Below are 24,749 nucleotides of genomic sequence, written 5' to 3'. Positions count from 1 at the left end.
TTTCATCCTCACCTAGGAAGCAATGTTTCTTCTCCACATCTGAGGGGACTTTTTAAGTAACACTTCAACAACTAGAAAAAAAATTATAACCTTTTAAATTAAGTATCTGTCCCATCTCCTTCTCCCTTCCTCCCTCCTTCTCTGTCTCATCTACTGTATCTACACTCACTCTCCCACAAATAAAAGAGAAGACGAGCAAGTCGTAAGGGAATCTAATATACTATTTTTTGGTCTGTTTTACATTTTGGTAGTACATACATTATTACTTGGCAGACAAAAGGTCGCATTGCTAAAACAATCTGAAAAACATACAGGCAAATCTAGAGTTTACAAAGGCTGATTATCAACTATCATTTCATTCATCACTCCTCTACATATTGCTCAATTTCTGGCAATAACAACACCCCAAATACAAATAAGAATTTCTTGTCAATTCAGATACACGTTAGTAACCCTGGTTTAAAAAAAAAAATACCTAAAAACACTGAACCTAAATCATCCTTAACTTGAACTCAAATCACCATAATTTCTCCTACACTCAAAAGGAAAAGGTAATAACACAAACACACACATGGAGTTAATTTTAATGATCAACTTCTATGGCTGATAATTCTATCTACTCTCTATACCAGGACCTAGTACCGTATTTCCAAGTATCCACAAGACGCCAACAGACCTCAGAAATCTCCTAAGTTAGTTGTATGTACTCAATTGGAATATATAAGATGATCCACTAAGGTGCAGGAAGACAATATTACAATTTTGCATATTTAACCTTAAAACATTTTAAGTTCAATATAGGAGTTTTCAGTAACATCGCACTCTTGTTAGCTTTCACCGAAGTGTGAAATACTACAAGTTTATAGGCATCTTACCTTATTATAGGTAAATATGACCTACTAAATTCTTTTAAATTCCCCAGTAGAAAGATTTCCAAGGAGATTTAAGACAATCCATTTTGGGGTGTAAACATATGCCAAAGCTTACCAGACTGTAAAACTTAAATATGGACAATTTATTATCGACTATACTTCAACAAAACTACCCGAAGATAAATGTAATATATATATATTCACAGATTTAAGATAATACTAAAATGCAAATTGTACGAATAGAAAATGGCAGTGTTAATCCCTTATCTGCTCCTTCTATAAGCTCTTATGGCCCAAATTATAAAGCTAAAAACAATGGCAAGCTAATCCTATCACCCCCCTAAAATTAAAAGTTACCTGAAGCCTACTAAATTGCATTCATAACCATTAATAACAGATAATAGTTCTGCTATAATCTGAACTTCTAAAACAATTACCTCATATGCAAATAGACAGAAGGGAATGATTAGAATATTAAGTAAAATACATGATTTTTTCCAGCTTGTTAATGTTTTTAAATGACAGGCAAGCTTTCTCGAATTAAAAAGAAAGTCTTCGAAATATAAGACATTATGAAAAAAGCCAAAATTCATGCCAAAATGCTTTCCTAAAATATAAACAGTAGCTTCAAAGACCCCTACACTGTTCATGTTATTAAGCTATCAAGGGAGGTTCCGAGTTCAGATGAAAAAGATGAGAAGACATTTTTCGTTTGTTAAAAAAAACAAAAACAAAAACATGACAAAGAAGGTTATGGAAGTAAAGGCCTTTGTGGGCCTCAATCTCACAGAAAACAGCACAACCGTCAAGATTTAAGGCTGCAGAAATTCAAATGTCTGTGATGCGGTGTTGATATTTTTATTCGAATTGTTACTGTTCTTGTTAGCGTCCTGGCTGCAAACCGTGTAGGTTTTACACAGTCTGATCCTATCCCATTTCTTCTCCTAAACCTTGTTAGTTATGGCACAGGATTGTTCCAGAACACAGAGCTTTTCAGAATTTGTATTCCATGTCTGTGACTGGACAAAACCAAAGCCACCACAACTAGAAAGATATTTAAAACCTGAACACCAAGAATACGGAAACAAATCTCTATAATTCTTTGCATAATGTCTCCTGCCTGAATTCTTTCCAGCACTTTACCAATTTTCCTTTTTACCAATTAAACTTTACCAAGTTTACCATTAAACTTAATGATAAATGTTTGGAAGCCTCTTTTATGTTTCAGTTTTTTTGTTTTGTTAGTTTAACATCAAAAGAAGGTATTTTTCTTAACGACTCACACACCACTGGGAAACACTAGTTCTTCTTACTAAGGTTTTTTTTTAATGGCTAAAATATATGAAAAACAGGATGGTAAAAAACAAAAGTGCATTTTCTTGATAGCTGGTATCTTTGGAAGACAAACTGAAAAAATAATTGAAATGTTGAAGAAATAAGTAACACAATAAATTCTACAATAAGAGAGGTTTACTAGACAGTTGAAAGAAAGTACTCACTTTTTCTAGCCTGATCAGTTTAAAAACGGTTGTATACCGGGGCACCTGGGTGGTTCAACTGGTTAAGCATCCGACTTCGGCTCAGGTCATGATCTCACGGTTTGTGAGTTCGAGCCCCATGTTGGGCTCAGCACTGACGGCAAACAGCCGGCTTCAGATTCTGTCTTCCCCTCTCTCTCTGCCCCTCGCCCTCATGCGCATGAGCTCTCTCACTCTCACAAACAAATAAATAAATAAACGTTAAAAATAAATAAAACACTACCCTTTTAATGAATGAATGAATAAATAAAATGGTCAGATACTATTACAATGAAGAAATATATAACTAAAGAAAATACATTCTCAACAGCAAACTAATGAAAACAAGTTAAAAAAAAAAACTTTGTTAATAGTAACCACTGATACTTTTTATTTATGTATTTATTTTTAAATGTTTATTTATTTCTGAGACAGAGAGAGACAGAGCATGAGTGGGGGAGGGGCAGAGAGAGGGAGACACAGAATTAGAAGCAGGCTCCAGGCTCTGAGCTGTCAGCACAGAGCCTAACTCGAGGCTCGAACTCACAGACCATGGATCATGACCTGAGCCCAAGTCAGTCGCTCAACCGACTGAGCCACCCAAGCGCCCCATTAACCACTGATACTGTAAATGAAATATAAAACTGCCTCTGGAACTACATGTGTAGCATTACAAATTGAAATTCATTCACTGCATCATTCACAGAACAAGTTTTTACAACTAAGAAGTAAAAACCCTTAGGAGGGCAAGGTAGTACAACATTTCATCAACACTAATATTTACGATAATAGATTGTTAACAGAATTTTATACTTTGTGAGACAAAGTTTCATACAGCACTGCAAATTTTATAAAAATAAGATCATTAAAGTATACAAGAGTTTTATACTTTGTGAGACAAAGTTTCATACAAAAGTTTTCTGGCTATCTTGTCACAACGAACTCTTAAAAGTTACGGAACTTCTGGATGAATGACTGTTTTTCTTCTATAAAAAAAACAAGTACTCCAACGTGTGGCCTTGCCTATGATAACAAGTACCTATTAATAGTATGCTGGCAGATATTTCTGGAAAAAAATTAACAGATTTTGTCTAAGTAAAGGTGATATTTTAACAATCAAGAGTCTCTTGCTTAACCTGGCTTGCACATGTGTGCATGCTCTCTCCCTCTCCCTCTCTCAAAATAAATAAATGAACTTAAGAAAAAACCAACAAAAGCACGTTCTGGGTGCTAGGTGAGCTCACTGCTGTTGGAGTATTTCTGTACTTAGACTCTTCCAGCGGACAGATGAAGGAAGCACAGGTATATGTGTGTGTGCACTCACATCTACATCTCTATTTGCATATATCTTTATTGAAAACCATGTGTTTATTTAGACTGACAGCCCCACTTCCATTCCAATACCATGTGTTCACTCTAGCTTTTGTCTTTTCCCATATTTGTACCTCTTCTCCCAATAGCAAAAGCTGATTCCTTCTCCCAATATTAAAAGTTATTAATTAGCTCAGTTCTTCCATATGTTGCCAGCTCCCTACTCTTAAGACTTTGGTGTGGCTCACACATTCCTTCTTGTGAAAGCCCCAGCTGCTCCAGAGCTACCTTGTACCCCACTCCCATTGACTTGACCTCTGTCATGATTTTAAAACCTTAAAAAGGGCAGTGTGGCTAGAGAAGATAAGGAGAGCTTGAGACATACAGATTTTTAAAAAAATTTTTTTTAAGTTTACTTATTTATTTTGAGAGAGAGAAGGAGAGAAGGCGAGTGAGTGTGAGCGGGGAAAGGGCAGAGAGAGAGGGAGAGAGAGAATCCCAAGCAGGCTCCACGCTGTCAGTGCCCAGCCCGACTCAGAGCTCGATCTCACAGTGAGATCATGACCTGAACCGAAATCAAGAGTCAGACACTTAAGCGACTAAGCCACCAAGATGCCCCAGAACATGGTTTTGAAATAGTACTCTCCTCTAAAAGGAATTAAGGATCCTTAGAGAAAGGACTGATTCTAGGACTAGAGCAGGAAAATTATAAAATGAGCCTCTAGCATCTTATGGCAAAAGGATATGTACAGGTGACAAAATGACATAAAACTATATACATGCATCCTATCAATGCAAATAACCTAATTTTGATAATGTAGTTATGGAAGATGTAAACATTGGGGGAAATTGGGTAAAGGGTCAAAAAAAGGAACATTCTGTACTATTTTTGTAACTTCCTGTGAATTTATAATGATTTCAAGTTAAAGTTGTTACTGTGTTGTTGTTTAAAGTAAAGAAGTACACTGGGGCGGCTGGGTGGCTCAGTCAGTTAAGCAGCCGACTTGGGCTCAGGTCATGATCTCACAGTTCCTGGCTTCGAGCCCTGCGACGACGGGCTCTGCGCTGGCAGCTCAGAGTCTGGAGCCTGCTTACCTTTCTGTGTCTCCCTCCGTCTCTGCCCCTGCCCCACTTGTGCTCACTAGCTGTTGCGCGTGCTCTCTCTCCCTCGGGTGCCTGGGTGGCTCAGTCGGTTGAGCGTGACTTCAGCTCAGATCATGATCTCACAGTCCATGAGTTTCAGTCCCGTGTCCGGCTCTGTGCTGACAACTCAGAGCCCGGAGCCTGCTTCAGATTCTGTGTCTCCCTCTCTCTGCCCCTCCCCTGCTTATGCTCTGTCTCGGTCTTAAAAAAAAAAAAAAAAAATTTTAAAACTTAAACATTAAAAAAAAAAATACACAAAGATTGACTGAATCACATCAAAAGGGCATGCAAGCCAATCTGAAAGGGCTCCCAGTGGCAAATGGGGGACAATCTGAGTATTGAAATAAATGATGATAATAATGAAGTATAACCCATTGAATAAAAAAAGAATTTCTGGTATAAATAAATGTATATGAATTCTTTTTCTTATAGTAAAATGCCAACTAAAAAATGTAGAAGAAATATTGAATCAGAATATCAGTATTTGGCAATCCTCACAGTAAAAATTAATTTAGGTGAGAAACTTCAATGGATACTAAAACCAATGGGTGAAAGCAGGAACAAACACAAACATGATTTTACACAGTCCCAAAGTATCTCCCCACAAATACTTATTAGTTACAAAGGAAGGAGGGAGTAAACAGAAACTTGGTAGACATCACCTTTTTTTTTCTTTTAACTTTTTGTAATGTTTGTTTATTTTTGAGAGAGACAGACAGACAGACAGACAGACTGTGGCAGGTGAGGAGCAGAGAGAGAGGGAGGCACAGAATCTGAAGCAGGCTCCAGGCTCTGAGCTGTCAGCACAGAGCCCGAGGCGGGGCCTGAACTCACAAACCGTGAGATCATGACCTGAGCCGAAGTCAGATGCTTAACCCACTGAGCCACCCAGGTGCCCCAGCAGACATCACCTTTAATCAAGTGATCTAAGTTATTAACGTTACCTAATGGGATAAATTGTATACCACAAATAGGATTCATTAAGAACACAACAGCATTTCTGTGAAATTGCAGCTAAAAAATACCTATCTTGGGTCTAATCATCAGAAAACATTAGATGCACCCAAATTGCAGGATATTCTACAAAATGAGCGGTTTATAACCTTCAAAATTGTGAACAGCATGAAAATCAAGAAAGACTGGGAAACCGTTCCAAATCGAAGGAGATTAAAAAAACATGAGGGTTGGCTGTAATGCATGATCCTGGATTAGATCCTTTTGGTCTAAAGAACATTATTTGGGCAATGAACAAAACTTGAATGAGGGATCTCAGCAAGGTGATACAAAAGTTTTGAAAACTTTTTCTTAAATTGGAAAATTGTTTCCAAAAAAAATTAAAAAAAAAAAATCACACCAAGGCATGTTCTTGACTCAAAGCCTTTGAATTTGCTATTTCTGTCTGAAATGATCACATCCATGTATCTGCACGGCTAACTCTCCTACTTCCGCTGGGTTTTTAGTTTTCAGAGAAGCCTTACTATCTCAACTGTCAACACTATATATATTCACATCTTTCTCCTTGCTTTACTTTTTTTTTCCTTATCATAAATCACTATCTTATATACAATTAAACTATTATTATATGACTGCCCATTAAAATGTAAACTGATGGCAGGGACTTTTTGTTTTGTTCACTGTAACATTCCCAGGGCCTAATCCAGGACCTGGCACGGTATAGACACATATTTATTAGACCAAATGTACACAAAGTCCTTGGGACACAAAAGACTTAAGATACAATTACAAAATAAGTTCACTTTCTCAATCACAGCGAGTATACTGAAGTAGGTAAAAAGACCTCTAGTGTTAATTTGATAGCTCTGGAGTATCATTTCAATAGATATGTCTGTAGCATAAACAAATGACCTAATGTCCCCCCTCTGAGGAGCTTAGTGAGCAAACTGGATTTCCATCAGAAAGCAAGCTGTACTAATGCAGCCAGCTAAGACAACAATATTTACCAACAGCACGTGGAAAATACAGTATAAACGCTCTAAACGCTGAGAGACAAGAATTAATTGTATCAGACTTGATTGGAAACTACCGATAAATACACAAAGAAAGCAAGTTTTCTCCGGGAGGGAGGGAAGGAAGTAAACTCATATTCAAAGGAAGTCCATAGTGCAAACCAAGGGACATATATAACTGAGGTCTCTGATTTTATTACCACATTTCCTTGAGAAACTACCGAGACTATAATTAAACTAACCACAATGATCTCAATTAGTTTACAGTATTATAAAACATACCAAATGGTTTGTGTTTAAGAAAAAAGTATAACCCAAAAATCTGCAAAATGATCTTATGGTTTCTACACATGGAGTGATCAAATCACTAACATCTCATTTTACAAATTTGTTTTTCTCCTATGCCACCAAATAATATAGATGACCTTCCTTTCTTGCATACCAAAGACAGAAAACATTATCTTCAAGAAATTCTTAAATAACATATCTGAATTCAACCCAATACTTCAAAAAATGAAACACAAAAAAGAACAACTATGTATGTGTGTGTACACACACATATAAATGTATTAATAGGCATGGTTTGATAATCATTAATTAAGTTACACACATGACCCCATCTATCTTACAACCAAACTGGTTCTCTGAAGGTGAATGAAATCCAAATTTATAAAACACATTCTAATTTCCAATAGAAATAATATTTGTAAACCTAAAGTTGACTACAACGCTGCAGCTCAGAAATTGAGAAGCTGAAGAAAGCTTCCAGTACTCTCATCAGATTGGGAACAGAAATTAAAATTTGGGACTCACAAAGAAAAAGTCCAGGCTAAAGGGCTATACCCCAGAAATAAAGAAAAAACAGAAACAAACCAACCCTCAAAAGATTGAAAATCGACCTCAAATCTGTTCAATCACTGAGTAGATTAAGGTGGTCCTTCTCAAACTTGACTGACAGAAAATATAAATCTCCCTAAAGAAAGTTAACATTACCTAATTATCTAAGCATTTTATCCACACACAATATCCAGCAGTCAAGCAAACATTAGCAGTCATACAAGATAAAACAAAAATACCATAAAACCAGAAGAAAATTTTCTAAAAAATCAGAGCCACAGGAAATTCAGAAATTTAACACAAACCTCAAAGTCATTGCTATTAATGTGTTCAAAGTAAGATGGGAGAATTTCAGCAGAGAACCTGATATTTTATCAAATAATCAAATGATTGAAAACTCTAAAACTTAAAAACAAAATGAGTGAAAATTAAGAACTCGGTAGAAAGGAGTGAAGGTGAGTGGGAAGGATAGGCTTTCTGGGTATGGACTAAGTCACAAGGATCAAAGGTACAGCATAGGGAATAGAGCTAATGGCACCTTAAGAGCCTTCAAAGATCACAGACGGTAGCTAGACTTGTGCTGAGCATAGTATACCATGCAAAGTGGCCAAATCGCTATGCTGTACACCTGAAACTAAGGTAGCATTGTATGTCAACAACACCTCAATTAAAAAAAAAAAAAAGAATTCAACAGATTAGACACAACTATGGCCTTTAGTGAACTGTCTAAATCCTTTAAAACATTTTTCTTTTTTTTAATTTTTTTTTTCAACATTTTTTATTTATTTTTGGGACAGAGAGAGACAGAGCATGAACGGGGGAGGGGCAGAGAGAGAGGGAGACACAGAATCGGAAACAGGCTCCAGGCTCTGAGCCATCAGCCCAGAGCCTGACGCGGGGCTCGAACTCACGGGCCGCAAGATCGTGACCTGGCTGAAGTCGGACGCTTAACCGACTGCGCCACCCAGGCGCCCCAACATTTTTCTATTGCTATTTAAGGTTGTAAGGTGAATTTATATAAGCTCTTTTTTTTTAAGTTTATTTACTTATTTTGAGAGAGAGAGAGCGAGAGAGAGAGAGCATGCGAGAGCATATGAGCACAGGGGAGGGATAGTGAGAGAGAGAGAGAGAGAGAGAGGGAGGGATGGGGGGAGGGAGGGAGGGAGGGAGAGAGGGAGAGAGAGGGAGAGGGAGAGGGAGAGGGAGAGGGAGAGGGAGAGGGAGAGGGAGAGGGAGAGGGAGAGGGAGAGAGGGAGAGAGGGAGAGAGGGAGAGGGAGAGAGAGAGAGAGAGAGAGAGAGAGAGAGAGAGAATCCTAAGCAGGCTCCATGCTGTAAGCACAGAGTCCAACTTGAGGCTTGACCTCAGGAACCATGAGATCATGACCTAAGCCAATATCAAGAGTCAGATGCTTAACCCACAAGCCACCCAGGTGCCCCTAGAAGTTCTTTATATTAAGAATATCAGTGCATGTTCTGCCTTTTTAGTCATTTGTTTTTTCTCAGTTTGTTATCTTTTAACTCTTTTTAGTTTTGTTCATTTTCAGCAAATAAAAACTTTTTTTCTCTATAGATGCTTTCTTATCAATTATGTTTAAATCAAATGGGCATGTACACAGAATCATTTTGTTTTTGTTTTTTTTAAGATAACAGCTCTTTGGGGCGCCTGGGTGGCGCAGTCGGCTAAGCGTCCGACTTCAGCCAGGTCACGATCTCGCGGTCCGTGAGTTCGAGCCCCGTGTCGGGCTCTGGGCTGATGGCTCAGAGCCTGGAGCCTGTTTCTGGTTCTGTGTCTCCCTCTCTCTCTGCCCCTCCCCCTTTCGTGCTCTGTCTCTCTCTGTCCCAAAAATAAATAAACGTTGGGAAAAAAAAATTAAAAAAAAAAAAAAAAAAAAGATAACAGCTCTTTATTTAAATTTTAAAGTAAGCTCTATGCCCAACGTGGGACTGGAACTCGTGACCCTGAGATGAGGCCAGCCACGTGCCCCATTGTTTATGGTTTTTCATTTTGCCTTTATCCCCTTTGACTATTTGGAGTTTATTTTGGTGCCTATTGCAAAGTGAGAAAATACTCTCATTTTTTTTCCCTCAAATACTTAACCAAGTTTTTAAAGGAAGTTTTTCATTATAGTAATAAATTTTATTTTGTTCTTATTGTAAGGTTATATAACACTAATTGAAATGTGTGAAATAACAAAAATAAATTCTAGCTTTTTCCTACTACCTGCATAAATACATAAATATGTATTTGTAAGAATATCTTTTGATAGGGGCGCCTGGGTGGCGCAGTCGGTTAAGCGTCCAACTTCAGCCAGGTCACGATCTCGCGGTCCGTGAGTTCGAGCCCCGCGTCGGGCTCTGGGCTGATGGCTCAGAGCCTGGAGCCTGTTTCCGATTCTGTGTCTCCCTCTCTCTCTGCCCCTCGCCCGTTCGTGCTCTGTCTCTCTCTGTCCCAAAAAAATAAATAAACGTTGAAAAAAAAAAATTAAAAAAAAAAAAAAAAGAATATCTTTTGATACCTAGAAGTAATTAAAATGACTCAAAACTCCGTCAGTACAGGTAATGGATAAATAATTTAAAATAAATCCAATGGAGGGGGGCAACTGGGTGGCTCAGTCGGTTAAGCTCCGGACTTCAGCTGAGGTCATGATCTTGCGGTTTGTGAGTTCGAGCCCCACACGGGGCTCTGTGCTGACAGCTTGGAGGCTGGAGTCTGCTTCAGATTTTGTGTCTCCCTCTCTCTCTGCTCCTCTCCCCTTGTGCTCTGTCTCTCTCTCTCTCAAAAATAAATAAACATTAAAAAAATTTTTTTAATACAGCCAATGGAGGGGTGATGGGGTGGCTCAGTCAGTTAAGAGTCCAACTCTCAATCTCAGCTCAGGCCTTGATCTCACGGTTGTGAGATCAAGCCCTGAGTTCAGTTCTGTGCTGGGGATGAAGTCTACTTTAAAAAAAAAAAAAAATACATCTAACGGAATACTGTAGAGATATTAAGAAGAATGAAGTAGACTTAAATGTATTAATGTATAAATATGAAAAGGGCATACTGTTGACTAAAATACATTCTGAAAAAACTATCTAGTCGATAATTTGCATTTCAGAATAACAATGATGCTCTCCTCATCATTCAATGTAGTAATTACCACAAATGCCTTTGGATTTGCTGCTCTCTTTATACCAATTTTGACTATGTGTTTTGTCTACATGTTCTATAAAGGAATTTGATTCAGACTTTGCATATACTGGCTTTTTACGAAACAGTACTATTTAAAATATCATATGAATGGCTAAGGACTACATTTGCTGGCACTAATACAATTTTCAAAATATAGCACACTATATTCATGCATAAAATAAGGACTCATATCCTCGACATTTTATATCATCAAATCCAGTAAGTTTAAAAAACAAAATATTGACTATACATATCTTTAATTTTGCTTTTCACGTTTCCTTTTATTAGAACACGGTTGAAATCAACTTATAAAAGTTACAAAGCTATATAATTAAATCTGGCCAGTATCTCAGCACCCATGATTCACTGTTTTGTGTTTGCCACTAAAGATGTTCTTCAAATAGCTAAACCATATTGTGGCAGTGATACAGCCAGGCAAATATGCTCAAATATGAATTCCTTGAAAAAGTATTCATCTCCTTAAATGGCATAACCAAAAACTTTCTCCCATGAAAAGAGCTGTGAAAAAAGGAAAACAATTACAAATGAGACTACAGTCCCTAAAGGCAAGGAATGTGTCCAAAAAACTGAATTATTCTTTTATTAAAATTTCATACATATTCTTAGCTACAGGCAAAAATCTATGAGAAGGGATGAGCCACTTATCTAAATTCAATTCGTCAAACATAAATGAGTGACTACATGCCAAGCACAGTGCTATAAATTGGAAATACAAATGTAACTAAAATAACTTTATTTATATCCTGTCTTACTGCAAAAAAGATCTAAGGTAATCAAGACACAGTCCTTAAATTCAAGTGGTTTATACTCTAGTAGAAGACATAAACTTAAACCAAATACACATTACAAAGCGTAAAAAAAAAATTTAAAGGATTATATTCAAGTTATAGAACATACCCTTGTAATCAGTGCTACAAAACAAAGAGCACTATTACACAGAACATGATGTCCAACAACGGGCATGGTTAAGCAAATTATGATGGAAACCACTTAATTCAGTATTGTAGTACATTTGTTTAAAAGTTTAAGAAAAAAATTAACAGTATCATAGGAAAATCCTTATGCTACCATATTAAAGACAAAATTAAAATTAGGAAAATAGCAAAAAAAGCAAAAACAAAACCTGAAAATGGTAGGAGTAATTATCTTTGGGTGGTTATAAGGTTTTATTGTTTACTCTTTACATGTTCTAATTTTCCATAATAACCATATATTACTCCTATAATCAGGAATATAATAAACATCTAAAAAAACAACCATAATTTTTTCTGGCAAGCCATTTAAAAGGAGCAAATCCTATTTGTCTGTTAACTAAGCAACACTGTATAATGACACTGAAAATTTCCTGCAAATACTATTAAACTAATTCAGTTCCTCAGTTGCAGTAGCCTTATTTCCAGTGTTGGGTAGTCACATGTGGCTGGGGGCTACCATATGGGACAGCACACAGAACATCTTTTGAGTATTTGAAATGCAGCTAATCGGATTGTGTGTGACCTGAAGAAGGTACCCAATGTGATTTTTATTATTTTAGTTATGTCGTTTAGTAAAGTAATTATTAGTCTTAATTTCTAGCAGAGGTCGTTTGGAAAAGTAAGGTCTTTCATATCTCTCAAGCCTTTCTTACCAGTCTACATTTCGATGAAACTTTTCTCACTTTATTTGCACTTGTAGCTAATGGCTACCACATTGGCCAGAGGCGTGTTTAGACGCATTGTAAGAAAGCTCTCTTAAAAGGGATTAAGAGGTACAAACTTCCAGTTATAAAATAAGTTAAGTCACAGGGATAAAAAAAAAAAAAAAAAAATACACCGTAGGAAATATAGACAATAATACTGTAACAACTTTGTTTGGTGACAGATGGTAACCACACTCATCATGGTGGGCCCTGCGAAGTGTATAGAATGGATTGTCGAACCACTCTGTTTTACACCTGAAACTAATGTAACATTGTGTGTCAACTATAACAAAAGAGAAAGAGAGAGAGAGAGAGAAAAGAACCATTCAGTAAGACTACTCTCAACTGGTAGCGCTCAAACTTGAGGAACTGAAAAAGTAGGTTAAGTACTGGGAAAGAAAAAAAAGAAAAAAAAAATACTACATGTATCCAATTAACAGAGGTTAGTGGAAGAGAAGATAATGGTTAGTAGATCTTCACAGCTGAAGAACATTCAGAATTATACATTTATATATACAGTATCACCAATTTTAAATTATTTTCTTTGTTAAACTTAAATCTACACTTTGTCAATTACTAAAGAGAAAAATCATGCCGGATTTGTAAAATTATAAATGTAGCATTAAGAAATTCTATAGCACAGTGAACATGTGACCAGCTGGGAATGCCAATTCTTCCATAGCGTTTAATTTCCTGTACTCCAAAAAAAGGAAAGACCCAACAAACTAAAAGGTTACACAAACAAGGACTTATTCTCAATAGTTCTGGCATCTGTCTCTTCCATCAGTGAATTTCTTTTTCAGGTATGCAATCAGTCTTCATTGCACTTAAGAGATAACAGGTTAAACAGGTTCTGGAACACCCAGGCTTTAAAAATATTTTGTCATAACAGATTACAAAAATTAAATTTCTTTAAGAAGTAAATGTTTTATATGATCATATATTTCAAGTAGTTCTTGGCACTCTTAGCTCCTAGGATGTGATGTGTTTGTCCTATGAATACTATTATATAATAACAAAATACTGTAGTTAAGAATGAAAACCAAAAATGCATCAAAATTTCTCTGGGGCACCTGGGTGGCTCAGTTGGTTGAGCATCCAACTTTGGCTCAGGTCATGATCTCACGGTTCGTGGGTTCAAGCCCCACATCGGGCTCTGTGCTGACAGCTTGCTCAGAACCTGGAGCCTGCTTTAGGTTCTGTATCTCCTTCTCTCTCTGACCCTCTCCTGCTCATGGTCTGTCTCTGTCTCTCAAAAATAAATAAATGTTAAAAAAAATTTTTTTTAATTTCCCAATGAATTCAGAAACTTAGGATAGACTAGAAGATTCAACCTGTTTTCCTCAGATCATAGGTGCAGTAATTTAAAGCTAACCATACCTAAAACTAAACTTTAACTGATGAAGACACTAGCATAGTTGAAAGACTTAAACAAAGGCTAGGTTGAGGCCTTCAGAATTAACCATCATGTGTGATAGAAACCTTTAAGACTGAATTACTACTAGTCTAGGGTTTACAGTGGTTTTCAACTTTGTAGATTCAGGGAGGTTTATTTTAACTTCTCATTCTTCACTAATAAGCAAAAGAAATAAGTGACCTGAAACAATTAGTCACTTGCACAGGGTACCTCCTAGATTAATTTACCAACCAGAGGTGTCTCAGAAATAAAGATGTAAAAGAGAGGCATTAGAAAAGGTACCGCTTAGTGAAAAAAGTGTGATTTGGAGTCAGATTTGAAAGGGAATATGAACTCCATCACTACTGCCAAGTTACATAACTTCTTTCTCTAAACCTCAATAGCATCAAAACAGAGACAATAATCCAACACTGCAGGACTGTGATGAAAAAGACATGAAAGAAATAAAATGTCTGTAAAACACAAGCACATACATAAAAGGAATTCTAATGAAGGGTAACTATCAATTTTTTAAAGCCATTAAAAAAACAAGTTGCCCTTTGCTACTTATTTCTAAAAACCTACCTCTTTGACAATATAAAAGAAATGACGGTAATTTTTAAGTATCAGTTTGAACTGGGATCAGCTGCAAGTGACAGAAAATGCCCCTTAGTGCCTTTACGTCTGCTTTAAAACAGTTAAGGGTCCTTTCGAAGGACAGTGAGGTAATCTTTGGAACTGCCCCAGAAGCTGAAGCCGTCATATCCCCTCCTCTCTTTCACTTCCCATTACAAACAATAAAGGCCATTTGTACCATTCAACAAAAAAAAAAAAGAAAAGAAAAGAAAGTTAAGCGTGGATACAGTAGCTCCCATGATCATCAGAAATACGGCTCCTCAGCTTTGTTGCCATCAACACGAATACACTGCTTCCACCTCCTGATGACGGGTAACGAGCACCGACACCAGCCATTAAAGAGATGACAAGAAAAGGATACAAGCTCCCCACAAGGACTTTGCCTCGACGCTACTCACAAACCCCTTTTGTTCACATTCTGTAAGCCAAAAACTACTCGTGTGGTCAATCACACACAGCAACAAAAACCGCTTTATAAAAAATCGTTTGTGGTGATGGTTACACAATATTGTGAACATAATACTAGTGTCACTGAATTGTATACTCAAGTATGGTAAACTTCATGTTACATACATTTACCACAATAAATAAAGAGATTTAGAAAATACTGAAAATGTTAAGTAGAGACATTTGATACATAAAAAAGGACCCAAATAAAAAAATCTAGAGAGATAAAAATGTTATGTGTGAGATGAAAAAATACATTGGATGGTGTTACCAGGAGACTAGAAACTGCAGAAGAAAAGACAACAGAACTTGAAGACACGACAACAGAAATTATCCATAATGAAACCCAGAGGGGAAAAAAAGACCAAAATAAGTGGGTATCAGTAAGTTGTGGGCCAACATGAAGTAACCTAATATACATACAACTGGAAGTCACCAGAGAGGGAAAAAGAAGAGAAAAACACATGTGAATAGCGCTAGAAATTCTCTACAACTGGTAAAAACTAAAACTATACAGATAGAGGCTCAAACAAAGCCAAAAACAAGAAACATGAAGAAAACAAGGCATATCATAATGAAACTGACTAAAACCAGTCAGAAAAAGAAACTCAGAAAAAAAAAATTATGAACAAAGGAATAACACAAGTCATAAGACAGTGGAGGGATATATTTAAAGTACAAAAGTAAAACAAAACTAGCAAGTTAGTATACTATATACTAAAATACCTTTCAAAAATTAAGGTGCCGCTAAATAAAAATAAAATTACAATTTCTCAAAATGTGTGGGTGGCAGCAAAAGCAGTATTTAAGAGAAATTTATACCAAAAAATGCAAATTTAGGAAAAGAAAAGATCTAAATTCAACAATTTAGGCTTCCTGAGGAAAAACCTGAGAAAGAACAATTTAAGCCTACAAACAGAAGAAAAATAAATATAAATGAGAAGAACTTCATACTTATTAGGATGGCTGCTACAAAAAAACAAAAAACAAAAACAAACAAAAAAAACACCTTAAAATGACAAGTGTTGACAAGGATGTGGAGAGATCACAATCCCTGTGCATTACTGATGGGAATGTGAAACGGTGCAGCCACTTATGGAAAAGTCTGGTAGTTCCTCAAAAATTAAAAATAGGATTATCATATGATCCAGCAATTCCACTTCTGGATATATTCTGAAAAGACCTGAAATTCTGTCTCCAATACAGTGCACCTGTGTTCATAGCAACATGATTCACGATAGCCAAAAGGTGGGAGGAACCTGTGTCCATCTACAAATAAATGGATAAACAAAACTGGTATACATACAATGAAATATTATCCAGACTTGAAAAAGAAGGAAATTCTAGCATATGCTACAACATGGATGAATGAACCTTGAGGGCATTATGCTAAGTGAAATGAGCCTTTTGACAAATCCTGTAAGACAAATACTACACAATTCCACTTATATAAGGTACCTAGAGTAGTGAAATTCATAGAGACAGAGAGTAGCAGGGTGGTTGCCAGGGGCTGGGGGGGGAGGAGGGAATGAAGAGTTGTTCTCTAATGGGTATGAAATATTGTTTTAAGATTTTATTTTTAAATAATCTCTACACCCAATGTGGGGCTCAAACTCTGATTTCAAGAGTTGCATGTTCCACTGAATGATCAGCGAACAGTTTCTACACTAACAAACACTAGTGGGCTTTAAAGATACTGTAATTCCTTGCTCATCATCACCAACCTCTCCCTAATTCTGCTATCCAAACATAAAAAAAAGACAGACATTTCCATCATCTCCTTTTACTTGAAGAGACATGATTACCCATTTCCTTTTATCCAGCCAGAGCTAGAAGAGAAGAACTGAAGATGTCACAATTTACATGAGCCGCTTGGCTACCCTGCAGTCTGACAGCAAACCAGTCTGAAAGAAAGAATAAGAGCAGCTCTCCTTATAGTAATCCTTTTCAATAATTTGGGAAATAATACTGCCTATCACCAGCAGTGGGGGCGGGGGGGGGGGGGGGGGGAACAGGCCAAAGCCATGCCAAAAAGAAGAGAAAACTAGATACACGGAAGTCTAGGATTCAGATTGCAGGTTCATCATCGTAAGATTGATTAATTTGCAGAATTCCATACATGTCCATCTTCAAATGTTCCACACAAGCCCTTGAAAGACTTACAAACAAGAAGGGATTATTAGATAATGTACTGTTCTTGAACTATCCATCATACTGTAGATCTCCAGTAAGGGTAGACCATACAGAATTAATTATTCTCTCCACTTGGAGACATTAAAAAGATTAATTAATTAAAAACAATGAAAAACCCACAACTTACTTTTGGAGAGGCTCAACCTAAACCTAAGAAGATGTGGGGGAGAAAAAGTTGAACAATCACTGATTTTAAAAATACTCTAAAATCTGAAATCCTTTTAACGTTAGAACATTTTATATTAATTACTTTTCTAAAATAACCATCCAGCTTGTCCAAAACTAACAGCTACCAATTTCTTATACAGAGTTTCAAGTTTGTACTTTAGAAAATAAGCATAATAATAAGAGAAAAGGACACTACCTTAGAACTCTAACAGCACAGATCCTTTCATAGCTCTTCCATTTATTAGCTGTATTTCTTTGAGCAAATTATTTAGCCTCTCCAAACCTCAGTGTCCTCATTCACGAAAATAGGAAGAATAATATCTGCCCTACGTATTTCACAGATTGTCACATCAAGTGAGACAACACACAAAAATGTGAAAACATTAAATCTTTTCACTACGGAATAAATAAAACCTTTACTCATAGAATTGACGAGATTAGACTAATGGATATAGGCTACTCAGACTTTCTGACTTTAATACGACTTTAGCCCAGACAGGTAACACATTTTTCATTATGTTTGCAAAAAATGGGCAAGTAACTGTTCTACTTAGAAGGTCATAATATTTTTTAAATGTTTGAAACTAAGTATTTCTAAAGAAAGAATATTTTTAAAGAACATGTCATTTTGATGTGACTAGAAAATGAAACAGAAATCTAACAAATTAATAAAGCACTTCAGAACAGTGCCTGGCACATGGTAAGAACTACATGTCTCTTTTTTTATTTCCAGTAGAATTAACATACACTGTTATATTAGTTTCAGGTGTACAATATAGTGATAAAATACAGAGTGCTTCCCGAATCTGCTTGTTATCCCTGTGCGGGGGCCACGTTAATCATCTCTGTATTGTTCCAATTTTAGTATGCATGCTGCCGAAAGCAAGCAAGAGAACTACATGTCTTGCTAACAGTATCATCACAATAACTTTTAATGATATATCATAAAAGACCCTGTATTCAATGTGCTGTTTCAAGTACCTATCATTAAGAATTTAAAGTATCTATCTTCTATAGTTTAAAGAAAATTTTACGTACAGCATTTATATTACCATTTTCCATTAGCTATATTTTATATGTACTTCTCATAACAGATATCTCACACGAAGCATGAGTTCACACTGGCAACCCCTACTTGGAACGCTCCTGTAAGGAAATCCTCTTTTTGATTTCTATAAACCAACCATCTGTTATAATTAAATACATAACTAGGTCAGTTTCTAAAAAATATCATTGTAAATACATATTTGTCTTCTCCATCCAAAATCTGAGTTCAAACCAAACTAAGGACAATGAGGCAGAAGTATTTCCACACACTGCATATTAGTAATATTTGGGGTTAGTACTTTCATTCCAGGCAGAGATCTACATGTTTAAAAAACAAAAAACAAAAAATAAACAAACAAAAAAAAAAACTTGGAAATGAGAAGAAAGCAGCTTCAAATGAAGTTATTTATTAATATGGATAAAATTTGGGAGGAAGAAGAGAAGTTACAAGAGATATGGTTGGAAAAGTCAAAACTCAGGTTATTACTCTTGAAGAAACTATTAGCATTTTGAACTTTTCCCTGAATAAATAGGAAATTAGTTATTTAAGTACTCTGAATTTTGGAATAATATGACTAGATCTGCATCTTATAAGAAGTAGTTTGGTGGGAGAGTAGAAAATGGATAGAAAGCTAGGAAAGAATAATGGGGAAGAGAATATCATAACATCCTAAGAAAAATATGATGGTCACTTGAAGTGGGAAAGTAACAGTCAGATGGGAGAAGAAGTAAATCACATGTTGGAGACAACACTGACAGGATTTGGGGACTTACTGAATGGGAGGTCAAGGATGACATACCCAAATAGCCAGATTTCTGGCTTGATCCAAGCTAGATGGATAGTGGCATTACTGAGTCTAAGATCACAGGAAATGAAGGAGATCTGAAAGCAAAGGGGGAAAAATAATATTGTAGATATGTTGATCTTGAAGTATCTCTGGTATATCCAAGGGGAGATGCCTAGCTGATGTAGGACCTAAAGCTCAGAGGTAAGCTTTCAGATGGAAAAACAGAAATTATCAACATATAAATGATAAAGAGAGTCCCCAAAATAGACACAAGCTTAAGAAGTCAAAGAATGAGTAAAAAAATAATAAGCTGCCATTTAGCAGAAAGCAAAGCCTGGGAGAAACAGCTGAAGATGCTCTGAGTAATATCGTCAAAGCCAAGAGGAGAGGGCAATTTGAGAAATGTCAAGTACTTCTGAACATTTGATAAAAATGACGGTGTTCGCAGCAAGGAAATCAGCATGATCTTGCAGTGAGCAGTGTTAGTGATGGGAGAGGATGGGAGGGAGATTATAGCAGACCAAGGAGTGACCAGAAAGTGAGACAGCAGAGTTTGTTTTGCTGAGGGGAAGGGGCAAAAGGTAGAAAGAATCGAGATTTCTTTCTAGGGGTCATTTGGTTTTTTTTTTTGTTTTAGGTGACACATTTGAACAAGTTCAGCCAAATGAAAAAGAATCCAAATTAAAAGAAAGATGAAAGACAAAGAGAATTAAGCAACGGAGGAGAGAATGAGATCCAAACACAGTTGGAGAATCAGGCTGAGACAGAATGACGGACACCTCATCCACTGTAACAGAAGGAAAAGGAAGAACAAATGGTACAGAGGAGATAAACTCGTGAGTCAAGTAACAGGAAATTTAAGAGATCTCCTTCGATGGCTTCTATTTTCTCATGAAGGGAGAAGACCATCTGTAGAGCATACTTTGTTCAAAGAAAGAAAAGAATGTTTAAAACAGACCCTACGGAGAATGACAGAATTGCTCTGCCACCCTGACAGCTCTTACAAGAAACAGAGACCACAAATTCACAGAACCACCAATCTGCGTGGTAATTTTTTTCTCCATGAGAGCTCAACAAATAACCTTTTATGCAGGCCAAAGAAACAAACTAATCCAAAATCTAGGTGCAGATGCATATGACAGAAATTCAACAGGGCAAGGAAACTGAGAATCCTGGCAAGAGGTCTGAAGTAATGGACAATGGATTCTTACCTGCTTATTATCTCAAAAGCATCAATGAATACGTTTAATAAAAGGGTAAGAGCTCAGGAGCAGGATGTTTCAATTAATGATCTCAAAGGTAAAACTGATTTCAGGTAACGGTAAGGTCCAGAGTAGCTTCATGAGAGTAAGTAAATGAGTTAAGTGAAGAGCTCCACTGAAGATGAGAAAACTGTGAAGCCAGGTTCCTGGGTATTCTATTCACATAAACACTGATTCACCTAGAACGGTGGCACAGCCCTGCACGGAAAGGAAGACCGAGTCAGAAGTCTGTGTCTTCAATGAGCAAGCAGAGACCGCAACTACAGTATACCCCAACTACATGAGACTCAACAACGGCAATTTTAACAAGAAGGTATTACCTTCCTGTTGCTACAAGGTACTACCTTGTAGTACAAGATAAAAGGAAACCACCTCCTATCCTTTCCTAACTGGGATCTGTAGAGAATAAAAGAAGGTACAAGTTCCACTAGAGAAGGCTCTCCCTTAAGAAGAAGACAGGTGTTGGGGCGCCTGGGTGGTTGAGTCACTTGGGCGTCCGACTTTGGCTCGGGTCATGATCTCACGGTTCGTGGGTTTGAGTCCTGCATCGGGCTCTGGGCTGACAGCTCAGAGCCTGGAGCCTCCCTCTCTCTCTGCCCCTCCCCTGCTCCTGCGCTCTCTCTCAAAAAATAAACATTAAAAACTTTTTTAAAAAAAGAAGACAGGTGTTACTACTTAAACAAAGATAAAAGTAACATTCAACATTGGGCGCCTAGGTGGCGGTTGAGCGTCTGACTTCAGCTCAGGTCATGACCTTGCAGTTTGTGAGTTCGAGCCCCGCATCGGGCTCTGTGCTGACAGCTCAGAGCCTGGAGCCTGCTCCTGATTCTGTGCCTCCCTCTCTCTCTGCCTCTGCCCCGCTCACGCTCTGTGTCTCTCTGTCTCAAAAATAAACATTAAAAAAAAAATTTTTTTTAAGTATCATTCAGCAAAGAATTTGAAGATGCAAGTGATTACGTTTAACTTTAGAACAAGGGTGAGAAATACTTGAAAAGGAAGGGAAGAACAGGTGAGGGAACAAGAGTGAAAAGAGATGTGTATAATGACTTGTATCTTGGGCAATACATGAAAATACATGAAGTGGGATTTGGTGGGATCACTTCATGGGAAAGTGGCTAAGAGGACAGGTTTTAGGAGTTCTCTAAAAGAAAAGGCATCAGGCCTCTCAAGAGTCAGCCAGTGCTGGCAATTAGAAAAGTCTATGTCTAGTGTGTCATAAGACTCATAACTCTTTGGAAGGAGCCAAATGAAGTCTGGATAATTTGTATTGGTTTAAGGCTACAAGCCAAGACTATCAGGCAGAAGTCCCACTGGTTAGGCTTAACCCATAAGAATTGAGAAAAGCTTGCCATCTATCTTAGTAGAAATCAGTATTTGTCCTTGACCATAAGTAACCCTGTTTGGAGCTGTGCTGTTTCAAAACACCTCGTAGGGTACGATAAAGAAATAAAAATGTCTCATTAACCAGATAAGACATTAGACTTAGACTTCAGACTTAATTCCTCGTTTGTAAAACAAAGGGGTGTCCTAGAACCATTACCATTAAGAGCCAACCCTCCCCCCACCTCCAAAAAAGAAGACAGCAAACCTTACATATAGACTCCCAGTTGGAATCAGACAAACCATTTAATAAAGCTTCCCAAACAAATACTAAATGCTACATATAGGCTCTGTGCTAGACAGACACCGGGCAGAGACATAAAGATGATACTACAGAACTACATTTACGTCCAGCCATTACGTCGTGTGCCTTAAACTTATACAGTGCTGTATGTCAATTATTATGTCAAATAAACTAAGAGGGAAAAAAAGAAATTACCTTTAAAACATTTATGCCCCATTGCCTAAAAACTAGTTTTAGTTCCCAAATTTCCAATAAACTGATATCCAATATTTAGAAAAACAATGAATACTACATGGTCACAACCTTATGAGAGCCCATGGTCTGGTATATAAGAGGTAAATAATCATAATACATGATGATTCTAATAACTTACAACAGAGAATATTATGTGGGCAGAGACGAGAAAGAAAATCATTGCCTGGAGTTAGAGAAAGGGAGAAGAATTAGAGAAGACCTCACAGAGAAAATATATTTGAGATGGATCTTGAAAAAGAATTACAACTATGACTAACAAGTGCTCGATCTCATTAGTAATCAAATACTGAAATGCATCTTAAAAAACAAAAGGAGCTACTGAGTTTTCACCTATGAGCCTGGCAAATAATGTAAAAGATTCATGATATTCAAGTAGCAAAGATATGGGAATATGTGTATTCTCACTACTATTGAGAGAGTTCAATTTACTTCTAAAAAAGGCAATTGAGATTATTTTGGAATTTTAAATGTGCACATGCTCTAACAATTCCATTTCTAGAAATCTACAGAAATATTCACATATGCACAAAAATACTTAGTGATGTTACTGCAGCAATGTTTACAATAGAAGAACCCAACCTAAATGTCTATTAATAGTGAAACAGTAAAGTAATTATGGCAAATCCGGGAGCACCTGGGTGGCTGGCTCAGTCGGTTAAGTGTCCAACTCTTGATTTCAGCTCAGGTCATGATCTCGATCTCATGATTCCATAAGAGCACTCTCTCTAAATAAATAAACTTAAAAAAAATTTTTTAATAAAAAAATATTATGGCAAATCCAGACAATGGAATACTCCTTAAAAGAACTGGATGAATTATAGGTTCTGATTGGATTTACTCTCCAAGTAAATGAAAAATAGCAAATACGATAGATATGATATAGTTGCATTTTGGTTACCAAAAAAAAAAAAAAAACCCGTTAAGTATTCATGTTTTTTATATGCAGGAAAAAAAGGAAAATGATATACCATTATACTGTTATAGGCACAAGAAAAGTGACACATTGATGTGTTCTAAAGTAGTTGTTTCAGAGACGCCTGGGGGGGTCACTCGGTTAAGCCGCTGACTTCAGCTCAGGTCATGATCTCACCGTTCCAGTTAGAGCCCTGCATCAGGCCCTGTACTGACAGCTCAGAGCCTGCCTGGAGCCAACTTCAGATTCTGGGTCTCCCTCTCTCTCTCTTCCTCCCCTGCTTTCTCTCTCTCTCTCTCTCTCTCTCTCTCTCCCTCCCTCCCTCCCTCCCTCTCAAAAATAAAGATTAAAAAAAATTTTTTTAAGTAGTTGTTTCTGAAGACTGAGATCAAGGAAAAGAGCTAAGAGAGAACTATATTGTATATTCACTTCTGCAATTTTAGTTTTTAAAAGAGGCATGTACTGGGGCACCTGGGTGGCTCAGTCGGTGAGCATCCGACTTTGGCTCAGGTCATGATCTCTCAGCTCATGAGTTCAAGCCCCGTGTCGGGCTCTGTGCTGACAGCTCCAAGCCAGGAGCCCACTTCATGTCTCCCTCTCCCTCTGCCCCTCCTCCACTCGTGCTCTTTCTTTTTCTCCCAAAAATGAACATTAAAAAATCTAAAAAAAATTAAATACATAAAAGAGGCATGTATTACTTTTGCAATTTTAAAAATGAAGTTTGTTTTGCTTGGTTTTCTGTAAGCAGAGAATGAGAGGGAGCATTCCCATTAGAGACAAAGGCAGAGAGTATAAATAAAAGAACATAGCATATTAAGTCATGGGCAAAAGGATGATTGCCTCTATCTCTGGTCCTGCTCACTCTCTTCCTTTTCACATCTCTGAAGACAGAAGTCTATTTCCCCAAAGCCCATCATCTGTGAGCTAGAAACCCCATCAGGACTTTTCCCTGCTAGAGGCGCCTGACTGGCTCAGTCAGTGGAGCGTGCGACTCTCCATCTCTTAAGTTGTGAGTTTGAACCCCACACTAGACGCAGAGATTTTTAAAAACAGTCTATGCTGAAGTCTCTCTATTCTAAGAAAAAACACTGAGATATAAAAAAAGCAGAAGCAGATAAAATTCATTTCCTAATTCATAAATGCCACAACAGGGAAAGTATACAATGTATCATTATAACAGTAGCTACTCCCATATAGGTTTCTCCCCATATCCATTTTAATTATACCCAGATGCTATTGTTTTTCCTAGCCTACAGAAATACAAATTCTTATTCCACGAGGTTGGCAAAGAGTTGACAACAGACTTATGTAATAAGACCCTGCTCTGTTAGCCAGACCCACCCCAAAATCAGCTTTGAAAATTACATGACCCAAGGAAATTAAACAGTTACTAATTATAGCAGCCATCAATACAGAATGATAACATATGCTATTATGCTACTTGTATGTATTTTCCCACATGATAAAATTATAATTACCCTGGTATACTTACGGACCAGAA

At 37.1% G+C, this 24,749-nt stretch overlaps 1 protein-coding gene and 1 non-coding gene across 7 annotated transcripts in view; both read right to left on the bottom strand.

Annotated features, from left to right (window-relative positions):
- The window catches only part of ROCK2 (Rho associated coiled-coil containing protein kinase 2), a 141,605-nt gene that overhangs the window by 96,813 nt on the left and 20,043 nt on the right, over positions 1-24,749 (bottom strand). The gene's annotated exons all lie outside the window — the stretch shown is intronic.
- LOC122467374 lies at positions 18,142-18,245 on the bottom strand. Its single transcript, XR_006292917.1, has one exon. It is a non-coding gene; the product is annotated as a U6 spliceosomal RNA (small nuclear RNA).

This window comes from Prionailurus bengalensis, chromosome A3 (assembly GCF_016509475.1).
Source record: "Prionailurus bengalensis isolate Pbe53 chromosome A3, Fcat_Pben_1.1_paternal_pri, whole genome shotgun sequence".
NCBI lineage: Eukaryota > Metazoa > Chordata > Mammalia > Carnivora > Felidae > Prionailurus > Prionailurus bengalensis.
The sequence above is the reverse complement of the archived record's forward strand: the minus strand, read 5'-3'. Positions and strand labels throughout refer to the sequence as shown.